The sequence below is a fragment of the Balaenoptera borealis genome (assembly GCF_965194805.1).
Source record: "Balaenoptera borealis genome assembly, chromosome: 11".
Classification (NCBI taxonomy): Eukaryota; Metazoa; Chordata; class Mammalia; order Artiodactyla; family Balaenopteridae; genus Balaenoptera; species Balaenoptera borealis.
In genome coordinates, this window is record NC_138868.1 from 100,393,734 (window position 1) to 100,413,175 (window position 19,442).

Sequence of the window (19,442 nt, forward strand, 5' to 3'; positions counted from 1 at the left end):
CTAAAATATCCATATAAGGCTGAATTCTCTTCAGGATCAGCCAGCATCATCCCTATTTCATGTACATTCCTGCAAAATAAATGGTCAAAGAAGTACCTAAGCAATCACAGCTCAACAGTAAGATATAACGTGTATGGAGCTGAAGTAATAGTACGGCATAATGTGAAATGCATGGACTTGACTTTCGTGCCACATTGACCTGAATTCCAGTCTCAGCCTGGTCATTTTTACTAATGGTCTTGGGCAGATCACTTAACCTCTATGAAGCTCAGTTTTTAATTCTATAAAATACCTACTTTGGGAAGGTGGTAAAAATTAGAAGTAGCATATGTACAGTGCCTGTTATCTGGAAGGGGCTCAATAAGGGGCAGATGCTATTAACTACGTAGGTGTTGGAGCACCGAAAGCTCAGGATGCCACAGGCCTTGTGAAGAGGACACAGAATAAAGGCCAGAGTGCTACCACATCCTTACACAAAAGCATCTTGGGATTGTATCAGATTACAGCCTAGAGCTCGCTATTGAGGACACTGAAGACAGAGACAGGAAGTGAATTGATCAGGGTCACACGGCAAACTAGTGACAGAATCAGGACAAAATCCTAAGTAAGTCTGGAAGGTTCAACTTAATGCTCCTTTTCTGTAAGACAGCACCCTCGCAGAGGCCCGGGCTCTGCTCTGACCTGCCCCTGTTCCATTCTGATGTGACAATTTGTACTCCTCCTTTGCACCCAGTGTGTCCCCTCACGACGGGCAAGAGAAAGAGCAGATGAGGTGTGTTTCTAGGGTCGACCAGGCCGGCACAGACATCCCCGTCGCCATGGCAACCCCAGCTCGGTCGGGGAGGACCCGCTCCTCCGGCGCCCCCTCCCAGTCACGCAGCGGACGTGACACGTGCGACGGGGTCACGTGTTGTTGTTGGGCCGGGAAAGCTGCTTCCGGGTCAATGCAGGACACTGGGCTCCGGCGGCCGGAGTGGGGGACGAGGTGAAGCGGATCCGGTCTGCGGCCGGCCGGGAGCAGGCCGGAGGCTGAGCGGCGGCCACGGCGGCGGCCGGGAGGGGGGAGGAGAGGCGCAGCCCGAGGAGCCGCCGCAGGAGCTCCCCCGCCTCCCGGGCTGAGGGGTGAGTGGAGCCCGGGCCTGCCGGCTCCGCCGGGTTCTCGAGGCCCGAGGGGCTCCCCTCCGGAGCCGGGGTGCCGTGCGAGGAAACAGCGGGAAGAAGTCGGAGCGGGACGAGGCCTGCCTGGGCGAAGGGGAGGATGGGACATCTGCCCGGTCCGGAGGGAAGATGGGGCCGGGCCTGGGCTGAGGCGGCGCGGGGAGGGCCTGGGCTGGGAGAGGGAGTCGGGGCCCGGGTTGGAGGAGGGCGTCTGGGGGAGCCTGTCCGAATTCCTGAGAATCCGGACTTCTCCCTGTGCCCCGGGGGCGTGGGGGATGAGGAGAGGCCCCCTGGCTGGTAGGAGATGGAGACGACTCTGGGGCTGCTGGGGAAATAGGAAACTTGCCTCTGAACCACTGAATCAAAAAAAATCAAAAAATCAAAAATAAAATAAAGGACGTTTCCCGAGGGAGGTTTGGTGGGGCACGGAGCGGACTGGCATTCCCAGGCTCTTGGGACTCTAGGCCTGCTCCTGCCGGGGGCTGGTAGAAGGATGCGGTAGTTTAATAAGGACTTTTGGGAGAATCATTTTGCCCCCAAGACAATTAACTGACAGTGAGGCGATTGGAGTAGGATGGGGCCTGGGAGGAGGGTACCCCGTCCTGGGATCTGGGAAAGGGGAAGGGTAGGGATCTGTGAGGAGCTTCATTCTCCGCTGAGAATGGGGAGTACAGAGTTCAAGGTCCTCTTCTAGGTAGACATACTGGGAATTGGTGAAGCGAGAAGGAGATTTAATACTGTCTTCTCTTGGGGCACAGTGATTCTAGAAGTTGTAGTTCAGGAAAGTTGGTTGGAAGACTAGAACTGTTTATAGTCAGTGGAGGAAGGAGGAGCTCTAATCTGAAGGTTGCTAAGCTACCAGAAGCTTGTAGGCACCGCCTAGGTCTGTTTGGGGAAGTCAGCAGTTCTTTGAGGTCCAGATACAGGTTTAGTTGAGGCATGTCCCCATTCTTTTTATGCTGCCCTGGAGCTCTTAAATTGGTTTCCACGAGTCCATCTTGAGCTAAGAGATTATGTGTCGGTTCGGAGGACTAATGAAGACATTCAGCCTTTGAGTCCTGAGGCATTTGATCTAAATCTCTAGGGTAGGAGCTTTCAAACTTTTTAAAAAATCATGCTCCATAGTTAGAAGTACATTTTACATCATGATCTAGTACATACCGACATAGGAATGAAAAGTTTCACAAAGCAGTATTTACCCTTGTTACTAATGATGCATACTGATAATTTCTATTATATTTCATTCTTTTCCATTAAAAAATGCTGACTAAATCCACTAAATTGATACATGGGTTACAAGTTGCAGTTTGACAAACACTCTCGCTAAGGCACATTTCTTTGGCTTCAATTAGTGTCTTCATGTATGTTTCTAGAGAACAAGGATGATTATAAGGAGATGGATGGGGAGGTGGGGAGGTAGAGTGGAACCCACCTGGTGCGACTGACTGCTTCATTTGTTTACATATTTATAAGGTGTAGCAAATTGTACCATAATCTTCATCATTGATAGCTTAATGTTGCCTGATCATTTGTGAAATTTTTGAAATAAGTGTGTGCTTTAATTTTCTCTATCCTTTGCTGGGTCTGAGAAATATGAGAGGCCTAGTTCCATATAGTTGATTCATCCCTACAGCATCTTTAAGGTAATTTTATTTTAATCTTACAGTGTTAATACACTAATTTTGCTCTTCTGCTATTTAAAAAATCTCAAGCTGAAACCCATACTTCCTTACTCCCATAATTAATGTATGGTATACTTTTTCTACATGATTAAAGGTGCAGGTTCATGGCTTTAGTAACTTAATCATAAACTTAAGTATAACTTTGAGTCAGTTAACATCTTAATTACCCCCATAAAAATGGCGTTTTCATCTGTTTATAAAATAGGTTAGGTCCTTGTATGAGTAGTATTACGATAAACGTTAATGAGTGTTGGTGAACAAAGTGAGAAGCCTTCATGTGTTGCCATGTTTAAAGTCCTTTTAAAAGTTGTCACACAGCCTGTTGTTACAGGGAGTTGAGTGTCAAATGATGTTGCCTGATTTCAGTAGGTACCTTTATAGGGTGTATTTAAGACCAGTTTAATAGTTTTAATTTTTGTTGAGGATGCCTTTGTATTATTTGGAACATGGAATTCAAAGGCACAGCCATCAGGAAAGTATTGCCCAAATTAAAGTTTACCAGTGGGGCCACATTCTTGATTAGATGCCTTATGAAAGCACTCTTAATATCTTCAAACTTTGTGTGTTATAAAATATATCTTTCTTACCTTTAACTATTGACTATGTCTTGGTTACTGATGAGAGGGGCTGTGCTGGCATGTATCAGCCGTTCTTTAAAAATTACCTTCTAATCAGGTAAATATTTGTTTTAAAATATTTAGCTTTAAAGAATGTTTAAAAGTTTTCTTTTTGTGGTAGGTGTTTGGGACATTAAGGAAGATTCTCATTAATTTCATTTTTCTGGGAATCATGTGTACCTGTCAATAAACAGTTGTGGAGAATTTACCCTGAGTGATTGTGTGTGCTTTTTTTATAGTTTTCATTTCTTCTCTTGAACCTCAGACTCTTAAGTATTTCCATTTATAGCAGGCTCTTTTCCCCTTCTAATATTTGCTTCCAAACTGCTGTGGGTTTGGAAATTAGATGCTTACCTTTGTTAGAACTTTGTGTAGAATGAGATTATATAGCTCTGAATAAAGTTCTTTCATTTATATATATGTTAAATATAATATATATATAAATACTTTTTTAGTGTATCAACTATGTGACATGTATTTTGGCTGCTCAGAGACCTGTTAGCTGACATCTTAGTCATGGGCTGTGTTTTAAATAAGTGAACTCTGTATATTTTGGGCCTAGTTGGCTGTATAGAAAAAGTTGTAAAGAGTAATATGAAACTGATAGTAATACAATTTGGACCTAAGGGGTGAAGAAATCATGTAGCTGTGATTGTTGCCTTTGTCCTGCATGCAATTCATTGTTAAGAGGTACCGTTCTTCCCTTTTTCTTTGCCACTACTGTGTTCTAGCTTTTATTTCTTTGGGATTGGAATGCTAACAGCCTAACTATTCCCGTTGTTCTCAATCTACTTGATCTTGCATAGCTTCATCAGAGGACTCTTCCAAAGAATATTGCTGTAATTTATAATTTCCCTCCTCAAAGACCATTAGCAGTTTCCCAGTGCCAGCACTGAATAAAGCCCATAGTGTTCAGGTTGACATTGAGGGCATTCTACAGCCTCTACTTTTTACTGACATTATTTTTGCATTCCTAAATGCAGATCCTCTGTTCCTGCCAAGCTGTCTACTTGTCGTACCTTCCTTTGTATGTAACATTATTCCTGAAAGTCTGTGGGAAACATGTTCCCTTTCTTCATGAAATCCTACTCGTCTTCATTTCATTACAGATGATCCTTCTTCCTTGAAGTTTCTCTTGCTGTTTTGTTTATACTTCTTTTCCTGTATTGCTTTGTATTTACTGTTTGTGTATCTTGTTTCTGTCTCTTTTAGATTGTCAACTCACGGAGACAGAGGCTCAAACATACTCAGATCTCTAGGACACCTAGCACATGTTTTATCACAGGATAGTTCTTGGACCAAGTGAATCGGAATTGATTGAACTAATGGTTAAAATTGCAGATCTCTGGAAATTCTGCCCTAGACTTACTGAATCAGAATCTAGGAATCTGCCCAGGTGATTCTAATGTACAGTAAAATTTGAGAATTGCTGACCTAGCATGATGCTTTAAAATACAGTAGGTACACATACAATTTTTTAGCAAATGATGTAAATGAACTGAGCAGTTTCAATTCAGCAGATTGGTTTGATTTGAGGGCTTTGGAGTCAGCCTAGATTTGAATCTTCTTTCACTCACTAGCCATCTGACTAGCCTCTCTTTGCTTTAGTTTTCCGATGTGTAAAATGGGGTTAATAATAGTACCACTTATAAAGGTGTTGTGAGAATTGAATGATATCACAAAGAAAACAACATACTCCAAGGTAAATAGTGAACTCAGTAGATATTATCTGCTTTTGTCATTATGATGATCATGATAACAAGGCTCATCAAAGTAATGAAACTTGAGAATAGATTCAGTGTCAGTCATTGTTAAGCAAATTGCTCGTGTTCTCAAGAATTTAGGCTTAACATTTATTTTCCATTTTAGACATAACAGTTGGTGGACCTATATGGTGTTTAGGTTTAAATTCATAAAAATGTGTTTTGCCTTCTTTAGAAGGATTGGTACCAAATTAACATGTTAGATTTCCACCCCCCCCCCCCCTTCATCTCCCTGAAGGATAAAGTGCAGACTTGTAAACAGAGGACCTTAGCCTCTTGCCATCTGGTCCTGCAGGCCCGTCTTCATCTTCCAGCCCTTCTCCCTCACACTCCACACCAGCCACACTGCATTTCTCACTTTCACTTATTTGTGCCTTTCCCCCTTATTTTTCATCTAGGAATTCCTGTGACCTCTTTTAAGACTCAGGTTTATGTGTGGCTGACCTTCTTGAAGAGAGTCACTCCCTTGGTGTTCTCAAAGTGCTTTGTCCATACTTACGTATTACCCTTGTGTACATTGGTCTTCTTTTTGGAGGGAAAAGGATTTAGTCCTGGCCTATGGTCCCAGTACATTGTATATAATTAGTCTACCTCCGCTAGAAGCAGAGGTGCCTGGGGGTTATTTGACTCATAAGCTCTCCCATTTTTCTGGACTTTCCTACTCAGTTTTCATAATAATAACTACAATTTACTGACCACTTGCTAGGCCAGGTGCAGCTAGATGCTTTAAAAACGTTTTTTTTTTCATTTAAACTTCACAATGACTCTATGAAATAGCTATTAATAGTTTCATTTTACAAATGAGAGAGCAGGCATAGAGAGGTAAATAACTTGCTCAAATTTCAGTGCAGATTCATGATTGAACTCAGGTTGAATTAGGAGAGTTAAACAGATGACACACCTCCGTAGCTCAGGACTCTGGCTATGTGAAACTTTCACTAATTATTCGTTAATGGTCCTTAGGATGTGATCTATTACTAGTACTGTTGAGAAAAGGCTTCAACTAGAATTCCTCTTAGATTAATGCTTTTCCAGTGATTTTCAAAGTTTCTTTCCATCTGTAATACCTCTCACTGGTTTTTCTGATTTTCACGTCACTGTCAGAAAATACTACATATTTATTTAAAGTAAAAATTCACTTTTTTGTTCATCCAACAGATATTTGTTGCCATGCGCCTGACACTGCTCCGTACCACACTGAGCTGGACTGACAGATCCCTGCTTTTGTGGGACTTTGGTTCTGGGTGGAGTTTATCACTAAACTAATAGATCGGGATAAGTGCTGTCAAGAATGAAAGAGGGTGAAGTGATAAGTGATTGCTGGTGGCAGTGGTGCCATTTTTAATGGGCGGGTTAGAGGCAGCTTCATTGAGAAGGTAACATTTGTGCTTACATTTATTTGAGGCTTAAGTGCTGAGATGAAGCCAGCTAAGCCAAGAGCCAGGAAAAGGTCATTCCTGTAAAAGCCTTAAGAGGGGGAATCAGCTTGGCAGGTTTGAGAAGTAGAAAGCCATGCTGGCTGAAACCTAGTGAGCTAAGAAAAGGGTGTGAGGAGGTAAGGTTAGAGAAGTAAGCACAGAACAGATAAAATGAAGCCCTGAAGACTATGATAAAGATTTGGATTTTATTCTGAGTGTGAAGGGAAGCTTTTGGACAGTTTAAAGGACATGATTTGACTTAGATTTTGAAAAGATCGCTTGGATGATCTTGGAGAATGAATTATATGGTCATGAGTGACCCGGAGGAAGCTATTGCAGCAGTCCTAGCGAGAGGTTGATGGAGGCTTAACCCAGAGTAAAGTAGAGGAAATGGCAAGAATTGGGCAGAATTGGGGTGTTTTAGAGGTTGGTTAATTACAGGGATGTGAGAGGAAGAGAAAAATCAAATGTAACTCTGGAGGTGGGGACTTAGTGGAGGAGGAAACAGGTTTGAGGAGGGAATTAAGAATTCTGCTTTTGCCTCCTGTGTGCCTCTCCCCGATGATACACCCCCACCCTCCAAGGGTACCACAGTTCTGAACTTTGTGTTTATTATTCTCTGACTTTTCTTTACAATTATCACCTATGTATGTAACGCCAAACAACACCATGATTAATTTTCTATTTTTTAAATTTTGTTTAAGTGGGATTGTGCTATGTATATTCTTGTGATTATTTTATCCATTTAACGGTGTTTTTAAAAGTCATTCATGTTGCTAAGGAAGCAGTCATAGTGAATGATCAAGTATTATGTGTTGTTGCTGTGTAAACATTTCATTTTATGAATATAATGCAATTTATCCCATTGCCTATTCTTGCATGTAAGGGCATTTTTTTGGTCAGGATTTTTGTAATTTCAAACAATACCGTTGTTGTGGACATTCTTGTACTTTTCTCCTGGTGCACATTACAAGTTCCTGTAGAGTTTACACTGAGAAGGAGAATTTCTGGGTCACAGGGAATGTGCATCTTCAACTTCACTAGACAATGATGAATGGTTTTCCAAGGTATTTGTACTCTCACTAGCAGTAGAAGAGTTCCTATTCTTCCACATTTTCTCTAGCACTTGGTATTGTCAGAATTTTTAAGCTTTGCTAATTTATATAAAATGGTAGTTTGTTGAGATTTTAATTTCTGTTTCTGAATATTATTGAACTTGGACATCTTTTACATATATTCATCAGTCTTTTGAATTTTATCTTCTGTTAAATACTTGTTCATGTCTTTTGTCCATTTTTCTGTTGAGTTGTTTGCCTTTTTCTTATTGGTTTTAGGAGTCCCCCATGTTAGTTACAAGTGTTGCAAGTATCTTCCAGTTTTTGGCTTGTCTTTTTCGGTGTTTAAAGTCTTTTGATGATCAAAAGTTTTTCATTTTACTTCTCCTGTATGGTTTCTTTTTGCATTTTGCTTATGAGATAGTTCCCTAAATCAAGATCTTAGAGCTCTTTTCCTATTTTAAAAAAATAACTATTTTCTTCTCATAGGAGTAAAGTTTGCTTTCCACACATTAGCTGGATTGAATTTTTCTGTGTTGTGAGATGAGGATTCCCTTTCATTTTCCCCAGATTTATGTTCACTTGTCCTGGGACAGTTCTTGTGTAGTTTAACCTTTTCTTACTGATGTCTATGACGCTTGCAGCTACATTTACATAGGCCTGTTTCTGGGCTCTCTTTTCAATTCCACTGATCTATTTTTTTTCCTCCAGAGTTTTCTTTACAAAGTACAGTTGATTCTTGTTATTCATGGTACTTATGTAAAGTTGCCGTGAACACCAAATTAGTGAATATGGAACCGTTGCTCCCAGGGGAAATGTAGGGTTAGGGTCCTGCCAGTCTTTGCACACAGTATTTTCCTCAAGTGATCAATACCTGACTTTGTTTTTTGTTTTTTTTTTAAGACATCTTTATTGGAGTATAATTGCTTTACAATGGTGTGTTAGTTTCTGCTGTATAACAAAGTGAATCAGCTATACATATACATGTATCCCCATATCTCCTCCCTCTTGCGTCTCCCTCCCACCCTCCCTATCCCACCCCTCTAGGTGGACACAAAGCACTGAGCTGATCTCCTCCCTGTGCTATGCGGCTGCTTCCCACTAGCTAGCTATTTTACATTTGGTAGTGTATATATGTAAAATGATTCTGAAGAACCTAGGGGCAGGACAGGAATAAAGATGCAGACGTGGAGAATGGACTTGAGGACATGGGGAGGGAGAAGGGTAAGCTGGGACGAAGTGAGAGAGTGGCGTGGACATATATACACTGACTTTGTTTTATATGTGTTTCTGTTTAAAGACACCTTATTCAATATATATTGTTGATTCATTAACTTTGGATTCATAGTGAACAGCACTATAGTTAGAATAAATCTCATCTAACACCTATTTTCTCCATAAGGCACATAACAACCTTCCTGTGCTTAGGGACATAGCATCGCACTGAGGGGCCTTTTTCAATAGTAAAATCAACAAAAAAGCACAAAAATATGAAAAACCTGGCACTGAATAGACCGTGAAAAGGACACTTGTTTACAGTATGAGAGCTGAAACAAGAAGGCAGAGTGACGCCTTGTTCTGTCTCAGCTGGAAATGTACATGTCTGTCAGGTGACTCAAATTTTTTCTTACTCTGCAAGTATCTGCAGATGACTGTGAAAATGTTGCAAGTATTGATTTTGGGGTTACAAATTCGAGTAGGTGAATTTGCAAATAAAGAATTTGCTAATAATGAGGCTCAACTGTATTATGAAGTCTGGGGAGGCAGTTTTTCAGGAACTTTAGCACTCTCCCTTCCCTCTTATGCTTAGACATATATTTATAACATTTTATTTTAAAATAATGATTTAATGCAATGAATCTCTCAAATACTAAGTTCTGGTTGACGGGTGCCATTATCTCAATGAAGATAGTTCATTTTTGAGAATATTTTTATTATTATATTTATAACATGGTATTGTTATTTAGTTATAGGTAAATGAATAAAGAATTTTAGGAAAGAATCATGACTCTTAAAATGTTGGAAACAAGTCCAGATTATTAAACCCTTATTATTGTGACTTATATGAGGATCATATTTTCTCATAGGTACTATTGGCAACTTAAGGCATACATTTTATAAAGGCAGGTCCCTTTGGAGATTGTAGTTTAAATGTTAGCTCTATTAATCCCTCATCCATTAGTGACATTCTTCCATGTGAACACCAGTAAAGGAATCCAAGAAAAATGTAGGATTGTATACATTATAAATCATATCTCCTACAAAATGCGTTTATTGAGACTTGGCTAATTTATCCCTCACTTACTGTTTAAGATCCTTAAGTGAATTGTTGGCATTAATTTGATAACTGCTGAGAGAGTAAGAACCAGACATTTTGGACTTGACCTGTATTTATCTTTTTTTTTTTTTTTTAGTATAACATATTTTATTTATTCCCTATTTTTTGAAGTATTTTTATTGTGGTAAAATATATATAACAAGTACCATTTTAACCAATTTTAAATATACAGATCAGTGGCATTAAGTACATTCACATTGTTGTACCACCATCACCACTGTCCATGTCTAGAACTTTTTTGTCCCCAAACTGAAACTCTGTACCCATTAATCAATAACTGCCTATTCCCCACTCTCCCCAGCCCCTGGCAACTATCATTCTACTTTCTGTCTCTGTGACTGTGACTACTCTGGATGCTGCATGTAAGTGGAATCGCATAGGATTTGTCCTTTTGTGTTCGGCATACTTCACTTAGTGTTATGTCTTCAAGGTTCATCCGTGTTGTAGCACGTGTCAGAATTGCCTTCCTTTTCAAAGCTGAGTAATTTTCCATTGTATGTACATACTGCATTTTGCTTATCCATTCATCTGCCTATGGATATTTGGGTTGTTTCCATCCTTTGGCTATTGTGAATAATGCTGCTATGAATATTGGTGTACAAATAGCTATTCAAGTCCCTGCTTTCAGTTCTTTTGGTATATACCTAGAAGTGGGATTTCTGGATCATATGGTAAATCCATGTTTAATCTTTTGAGGCACTGTCATGCTGTTTCCTACAGCAGCTGCACCATTTTACAGTCTCAGCAGCAATGCGCATATATTCCTCTTTCGTTACTTCACTGTGCCTATTGGTCTGAAGTATGGCAGAAATGATTAACTCTTGCATATAAGACATGTAGTATAGTATAGATACCAAAGTTATATATTCAGTATTAAATCTACTGTGGCTGTAGTTTTTGCAGAAGAATTTAGCTTGTGCTCAGAAGCAAGTATTTCTGGCTCTGTTACTGATTCATTGCCCTATCATGTGATCTCTTACTTTTGGAATCCCCATGGAGAGGTAGACGTAATTAGTAATTCAGTGGTGGCTCTGATGCATTTTTGTTCGTAACTACTCTGAGCTGAGTTTATTAATACACCTGCTTTTCATACTTTATAAAATACATTTGATATGCACAATCAGAAGCGATTAGAAAACTCACTGATTAGCATATTTATTGAGTGCCAATTATGTGCAAAGTTTCAGTCCATGATAGGTAGAAAGAAGCACTGTGATATGGTTCTTACCCTCAAGAGCTATACAGTCTAAGGATATAAAGCAAACAAAAAAAAAATCACAACACTATGCATGAGTTAATAAAGGGACAAAAATGAAAAGAATCCATGCCAATATGTGATTGATTAATTGCCCACTGAATATTTTAGGCAATAAATATTTACCATGAGCTCAGCTCAGAGGAAACAGATCATTATGGCAGGAGGTATCTGAAAAGGCTTCATCTCCGAAGTATATTCTGAGTAGGGCCTTGAAGGATGCATAAAATTTAGACAGGTGGAGAAGGGAAGATCTTCTAGTTAAGGAGGAGTGACATTATAAATGTCAGACATTTTACTGCCTGAACATTGGTGATGGGAGTAGTAACAGTGGTAGCAGTAGCAGCAAGAGTAATAGTAAGCCAGTATTTAGTGAGTGCTCTCCATGTGCCAAGCACTGAATGAAACCTGTTTTACCCATGTTATCTCCATTCACTCAGCAACCCTATGAGCTAGGAGTTAGGGGCTATCTGTTACCCCTTTTATAAGTGAGGCAGTGGAGACTTAGAAACCAAAGTAACTTTCTTGTAGTCAAATGGAGTGGTGGAGTCCGTCATGATTTACATCCCGGCAGTTTGGTTCTAGAACCAGCACTTATTACCACTAGGCAATATCACCATAGGGCAATAACATTACTATAGCACTAAATATGAAAAGGGCTAGTGAATTTTTTTAATAACCTGTAAACTTCGGCAACCTCTCTGCGTGGCTGATGTTTACATTCTGGCAATTCTTCGCTGTGAGCCAGAATGGTCTGTAAACTCTAGAAGGCTGCAGGGTGATGAACTAGTAGTCCGTTCCTAATGAGGCCTTGCTTTAACTTGATAGCCTCTGTAGTTACTCACAAGTAGAGATGATGGGGTAATCTGTTCTATAAACAGCTGAGTTTATAGAACAGATTGACCTTAAACTTGTGTATTCAGAGCTGAAAGATAGCATGTGTATACAATTTTCTTCTGATGAAAACCAATCCATTCGAGAAACTAATATTTATTGCTTTTTGGCAGGAAAGGGAAGTTGAGAATATTTTTTTCCCCTTTGGTGACTAGACCAATCAGTACTGCTGCTTAGTTTTGTGGTTCAGTTACTTTGACATGGTTACAAGAGGTATTTTGGCTGTAATGAGTTTCATAAATTTTAATAAGTTGTGTTTCTATGATTTGTGCATGATGCTACATACTGTTGACATGAATTTTTTTTTTTTTTTTTTTCTTTAGTGAAGACAGCATGGCTCAACAGATTAGGGATACAGAAAGTATGACTTAGCCTGCTGGTTGGGCCACAGAAACCTGAGCAAGTCACCTCAGTTTCATGTCCTGTAGATAGAGATAAGTGTCAGTTTGTCTGTTTCAGAAGATGGTTGTGGAAAATTACTAGGCTTTCAAATGATTGTTAATCTCAGTTTGGGGACACTCGGCTTTTGGGGAGCATCGATTCAAGAGTAAATGTTTCTACTCCTGAATTTCGAGTAAGTGCAACATAAAAGCCTTGAGATTTTCCCAAATTGAATCTGGGCCACATAGAAAGGTAGGGATGGATGCAGACTTGTTTGTGAAGGGGTTGGGAAGGGGGATAAGGGTGGACTCTCCTTGGAATTTATTGAAGTAAGGGGTGTGGTGAATATTAAAGTTTTTGTGTTGTTCTTGTGATTGCTGAAAGTTGGTGGAAAGTGCTTTTCTGCATTCTAAAGTGCCTAATTTCATAGGGATATAGACAATTGGTGTAAGCCAACATTTCTGGACAGTTAGAAGGTACAGGAATTAAGAAAGAAGTTCTTAGAAATATTTTCACACAAAGAGGTACTTACATCTAAATAGTAGTATTTTCTTAAATTTTTTTCCTCTCAAATACTTTCTCATCAAAATAATAAAATTCTTGGGCTAGTGCATTTGCATCAGAAATTTCGAGTGCTACGTAGAATAGACTACTAGCGTGAGAATCAGTCCTGTTTGCTAATTTGCAGTTGTAGATGAGAAAACTTTGTCTTTTGTCCAACATCAAATGTGCCTTGTATGCAGTATAGTTCTTTAGTAGAAAATACAGACAGCTCTGGGGCCGTACTCACTGATAACGTAGAGTCACAGTTTTAGATATTTTGGTGCCACTAATATAATGAAATAAAGAATTTGGGTTAGATATTTTAATACCTGTGGCACTTTTAAGGAGTGCTATGATAAGTGAAGAGGGTAACAGTGCCCTACTAATAGCCCAATTCAAGGACTGACCAGGAGTCTGAATTCACATTTCATTTGGCAATGTTGGATTAAAAAAAAAAAAATTTTTTTTTTAATTAAAAAAAAATCTACCAAGAAAAGTTGATGTGCTACATTATTTCACTTGGTTATAGTTTAGTATACAGTTGAGAAGGAGACTTTGAGAAATAGGGTGGTTCATAGTAGGGTGTGAAATCATGGTGGTGTGGTGTGTTATGATAATGGACTTATCAGCTACGCTCAAATTTTGCACTTGGCATGCTCAGAGTCAATTTGTGAATTAGTAAACTATAATTCTACAGAAGAGTTCTGAAAGGTTATTAGAATTAGTTTATTTTCCTTACTTCTCATCCTAAGAAGGCATCCACTTAGGTATATTACATAATGCTCAAGGAGATAACTGAGATAGAATTGTAGATATATGTACTTTATGATAAGTGAAGGTAGAAGTGCCATACAGAATGAGACTGTCTAGCCTAAGTATGTTGACTTGGACAATGTCTTTAATGTGTTTTTATGGGAGAGATTGCTGTCATTCATGAGTTCAGCTGCAAAAGCTTGTTAATGGAATACTCTACAGACTTCAAAAATGATTGTATATGTATATATTTATGGATATAGAAAGTTTTTCATGAGCTGTTTAGTGAAAAGGCAGGTTACAGAGCTATATATCTAAAAGTAATTTAATCTTTGTGTAAAAGTCATGTATCTACATAGCATGGAAAGAATGGTCTGAAAAAATATACACCATAAAGTGCATCCTCAGGCTTTTAATCTACTCTCTAAATCTGTCAACCAAAGCTTCCTGGTATGGCTGTGGCTCTAAATATGCTTCAGATAAGAAAAGCTTTTTGGTAACACTTATTTACATGCTTAGCTTAGCTAATGAAAAGTGAAACTACATCTACATGGGGTTATAGGTTTTTTGCTTATTTTCATTTGGTAATTTTTAAAAATTCAGAATGTATATCGCTAGTGTTTTTAAAGCAGTTATTTAGAAAAAAGCTTATCAATAGACCCTTTTTTCCTTTATTTTTTAATTTAATTTTTAATTGTATAGTTGATTTACAGTGTTGTGCTAATTTTTGCTGTACAGCAAAGTGACTCAGTTATACACATGTATATATTCTTTTTTAATATTCTTTTCCATTATGGTTTATCTCAGGGGATTGGATTTAGTTCCCTGTGCTATACAGTAGGACCTTGTTGTTTATCCATCCTAAATTTAATAGTTTGCATCTACTAACCCCAAACTCCCAGTCAATCCCACCGCCCCCCGTTGGCAACCACAAGTCAGTTCTCTATGTCTGTAAGTCTGTTTCTGTTTTGTAGATAAGTTCATTTGTGCCATATTTTAGATTCCACATATAAGTGATATCATATGGTATTTGTCTTTCTCTTTCTGACTTCACTTAGTATGATAATCTCTACCTGCATCCTTGTCTCTGCAAATGGCATTAGTTTGTTCTTTTTTATGGCTGAGTAGTATTCCATTGTCTGTATGCACCACATCTTCTTTCTCCATTCCTTTATTTGTTCATTCATTTTTATCTTTCCTGGAGGTAAAAATATGTAAAATACACATCTACTTTCCCAGAGTAATTATGTTTTATTGGGTACACTTTTGCTGAGGATCAGAAAGATTTAGGAAACAAAACAACAAACTAAAGTCCCAGCTACCTAAAACGTCCAAGAATCTGGCAGGGTTTAGATATAGTGGAGGTCTTTCACAAAAGGAAGCTTTCCAGGGGTGAGGTTAGAAGTCCATAAAGTAAAAGTTAAATGGGCTTAAAAAAAAAAAACTTCCAAAAATTGAGAAAGCTAGTAATACTAAGAGATTCTTTGATGCTATCCAGATTTTCCTCCTTAGCTTTGTTTTTTTTTTTTTTTTTAAATTAATTAATTAATTAATTTACTTTTGAATTCTATTTTATTTTATTTTTTTTATACAACAGGTTCTTATTAGTTATCTGTTTTATACATATTAGTGTATATATGTCAATCCCAATCTCCCAATTCATCCCACCACCACCCCCCTCTCCCCCCACCTTCCCTGCCCTGGTATCCAAACGTTTGTTCTCTACATCTGTGTCTCTATTTCTGCCTTGCAAACCGGTTCATCTGTGCCATTTTTCTAGATTCCACATATATGCATTAATATATGATATTTGTTTTTCTTAGCTTTGTTTTGTTAGTTTTTTGACCTGCTCCATGCCCCTACCCGCCAAACTCAGCCTATAAATTCCTCTTTTGTTCTTTTAAAAAAAAGAACAAGATATAACAGCTCTCTCTCTCTCTCTCTCTCTGAACACTTGGTTTTTCTTCATCAACTGTCCCATCTCTTCTGTTTTCATCTAAGCTTCTCAAAGGCATGGTCTATACTTACTGTCTTCATTTATTTACTTCCTTAACTCCCTAAACTATGGTTTCTACCCCCTTGTCTGTACTGAAAGTGCTTCCACTAAGGTAAACAAACTCCTACTTGCCCAGTCCTTTAGTGATTTTAAAATTCTCATCATTTTTGACCCCTTGATATTCTACATAAAGATCGGTCACCTCCATCCTTGCACAATATTCACAGCAATCTATCAAAGATTTTCTTACTTTTATCTCTATAGAATAAAGTCAAACCTGAGCAAGGTCAGGCATGAGCTGACTACTGTCCACCTTTCAGTCGAATCTCCTGTCTCCCCTGCTCCCCACAAATATTTTATGTTGTAGCAATACCGCTTAATGTCTCTTGTGCTGGTTTATTTTCTATTGTTTCCTGTGCCTGGAATGCTCTTCTCCACCCTGTTAACCTAATCTTTGTCATCTTTCAAAATGGCTCAGGATTCACCTCCTACTTCCTTGATCATACTTCCAAAAAGTTAATCACTTCTTGTGTTTGAATTCACAATTTCTGGGTGGCTTATTTCAGGTATGCATTATCTTCCTGTATTTCCCTCTAGGTTTTGGATGCCCTGAGGGCAGCATTTGGATTTTATTCATTCTCACTTTCTTTAGTATTTAGCTTGGCACAGATTGGGTGTCTGGTTCATGTTTGTTGAGTGGAATCACACGAGACTGTAAGCTTTGTGAGGGCACACATTTTATGAATAAATGGGCAAATAAGCCTAATTGGAACCACTTGATAAGATGCAAAAAAGAGAGAAAACTAGATATATTTGTTGTCTCCATTTTTATTAAACAAGTGGTAAAGAAATTCTTATTCTCAGATTGTCTTGTAAAGGAAATAGGCATCTGAGAAGAGAAAAATGCCTGGAATGAAATGTCATCTGACCAAAGGAACCCTAAGGTGAAATTGTGGAGCCTTTGGCCAAAATGTTTAACCTAAGTTTTATTTTCACATATTTGGTAGCAAAATATTGGCAGGTAGCTTTTAGAGTGTGGTTTTTTTCTGCCCTTCTCTGATGAATAGATGAGATTGGTTAGTTGTATATAAATGGGTCCATGTCAAATGACTGAAAATAATTTTAAGCTACTTGGGAGTGTTTCCCTCCTTTCTATTATTTTTATGCTATGAAAACTCTTCCTGGGTGTTTAGCCTCATCCTACATTAATGCATATTTTGAATTATTGCAATTTATTTTTTAGAACTCTAAATCAGTTCCCAACTGTTTATTATTCCAATAACTTGAATCTTGCTGTAGGACGCCCCACTCTTTTGTTAGTCTCCACAGCAGGAGGCAACTGGGAGGCCTGAAGCTCCCCAGTATCCTTAGGCTATGGCTTTGTAACCTCTGCCTGCTGGGGCCCTTGTAGTTCCAGAGTCGCAATAGTTTGGATACCGTTTGGGTAATTTGGATGAACTATTTGGGTAACTTTTATTCACACATTTAACTTGGCTAGCAAAGGAAGCGACATGGAAGATCTGAGGGTGTTCTTCCCACCCCTCTGTACACTTCATAGTGGAGCTTTTGCTTTGCCCTTGTTAAAGCCACGGTAATGACTGAGAGTGCCACGAATCATTTCCCCCCCTTCTTCTCAACCCTACCTCTCATTCTGATTGTAGTTTAGTTCTGAGGCTCAGATGTGTTTTGTTCTGCTTTCTTTTTCTTTACCAATGCTCTTTTACAAAAGTATTTCCGTTTGGCCACCCATTTTATTTCTCTTTTCTTCCTCAATTCCCAATTCCTTTAAAAGTTATTATTAATATTATATATTTCACATGGTCGAGTTTGGCATTTTTTTCACAGACAGTTGATAATATTGAGGACTTAAAAAACACTTTGACAAATGATTAGGTCATTCCCAGATAAATCACTTAAAAATGTTTTGTATTTTGAAAAGATAATGTATGGAAAAAAAGGGTGTGTATGCACCTGGTGAGTTCAGGCGGTTCAAATGGTTGAACAGTGAGAAGGAAATCTCCTTTTCACCTTATTCCTCATTTCCTCTCTTTGGAGTCAACCACAGGTATTAATTTTACTAATTTCTATTTTATCCTTCTGGAGATAGTCTATGCATATATAGGCAGATAAACCTATTTTTTGTAAGATTTAAAATGCATGTTTTGGGACTCTGGGGTAGTATTTATATTTTTTGGAAGTTGTGAGTGAGGCTGGTAGTCTTCCCACTGTATGAAGTGTGGTACTTTACCATAAAATTTTTTGGTGAAGTAAATATTGATCTTGCATGCCAGCATAAGGCTATATCTTGCATCTCTTCCACTGTTCGTGGTCAGACATGGCCTATTTTCTGTTTCCAATTGTGTTGAGTTTCATACTAATTTTGACCTGACCTTGGGAACGGAAAGTACAAATTGATAGCGATTGAGGTTACTTAGATGACTGGGCTGAGCACCTTATCCTCCAACTTGCACTTTTACCAAGTGCTTTATGAAAGCATATTATAGTCAGGATGTGAGGCACAAAGGAGTTGAGATTTTCGCAGGCACACTCCATGACTTGGTAATGGAACCAAGGAACATCAGCCCAGATTCCTGGCTCCCTGGCTTTAAGCACCAATTCAGCACACTTTTACAAATGTATTAGACCTCTGCCAACTGTAGAAGGTAGTCAGATGTTATTTGACACTGGTTCTTTCCAGAAAGTCATAGATTACCCCTCCACCTCCAAAAAAACCTTTTAAAAGTCTCCAGTTAAAGATCTTCTTCCGTCCTGTATGTCCTCATTTTTCAATCTATTTGGTTTTCAGTTTTCCTTTCCCACCTACTGTTCCTCCTCCAACTGCCCCAACAGATTTTGAGTAGATTTATGTCACTGATCCGTTTTGCAATCTTAATGTTCTAATTCAAAACCCATGTATTATTGTGTACACTATCTGCATGCCGGGAATGCTGTTCCAATAGAGTATCCTGGAAAATGACCAATGAAGGTGACTGGCATTGCTTTTAAGTCTTTAGGAAAAAAAAAAAAAGCAGACTATTTGGAAGAATTGTGAAAGCATGGGGCCATAAGGAGTAACTTTTAAGTTCCCATGATTGCTTGCTTACTAACACTTATTTTGACTTGCCTATGTTTCTAACCTCACCATCCCTCATATCAATTTTAATAATATAATAGCCAGTTATTTAACCAGCAAAAGCCAGTTTATTTGGGAATAGACAGAGGATTTGCAATTTGAGATATGCAAACTGTGGCAGACCACAGGCAAATCCAGAGAACAAGGAAGGGGAACTTGCTTTTATAGGGGAAATGAGGGGAGGGGGAGCGTGTTACAACCAAAGAGTCCATTGGGGGAAGCTGGGAGTCCAAAGTGTGGAGGTTGGTTTGGCTGCTGTGGTCTCTGATTGGCTGGGCTGTCATTGAGCAAAGAGTTTTCTTCTTCCTGCTGGATAGTAAAGTAGGCAACACTTTCCTGTCAGAGATGTAGGCCTGCATCTCTTCCCGTTTGCAGTAATTAATGTTGCATGGCAAGGGTGAGGGCTCTGCCTATAGGTTTGTCCAGACTCCAATTTTAGCTGAGGTTTCTTTAATT

General features: G+C 38.8%; 1 protein-coding gene across 1 annotated transcript in view; it reads left to right on the forward strand.

The window, feature by feature from the left end:
- The first annotated feature begins 908 nt into the window (after positions 1-908).
- The window catches only part of TBCEL (tubulin folding cofactor E like), a 69,221-nt gene continuing 50,687 nt past the window's right edge, over positions 909-19,442 (forward strand). The window contains exon 1 of the mRNA XM_082339828.1: positions 909-1,122. The gene's annotated coding sequence lies outside the window, so the exon portion shown is untranslated. The remainder of the gene's footprint in view (positions 1,123-19,442) is intronic.